Here is a 369-nt window from a genome sequence, read left to right as displayed (position 1 = left end):
CCTGTGCTGTGCGGCACTGAGGTTTAGTCCCATGCACGGCTGATAAAAATAGCGCGTCTTCCATTCCGTTATCTTTTATTGCCTATTTGTCACATATGCAAATGTTTAAGGCAACACTTTAGAGAGAGTTTGATGTTTACGTTTTAGTATCTAATAGACTGCATGGGCGCATCAAATATTTACTAGAAAATACAGTAACACGTTGTGCGTAAGTAAGTCGCTGTGCATAATTTATTGTAATTTGGCACAGGGGAGATCATGTTCACGCGCATTCCATGAGGGTAGTTAAATCCACATAGTCATTCGTCTCTCTCTCTCTCTCTCTCTCTCTCTCTCTCTCTCAACCGCGCAATTGATTGTGAACCGCTA

Source organism: Salmo trutta, chromosome 11 (assembly GCF_901001165.1).
Source record: "Salmo trutta chromosome 11, fSalTru1.1, whole genome shotgun sequence".
NCBI classification, from domain to species: domain Eukaryota; kingdom Metazoa; phylum Chordata; class Actinopteri; order Salmoniformes; family Salmonidae; genus Salmo; species Salmo trutta.
Note: the sequence above shows the minus strand (reverse complement) of the source record.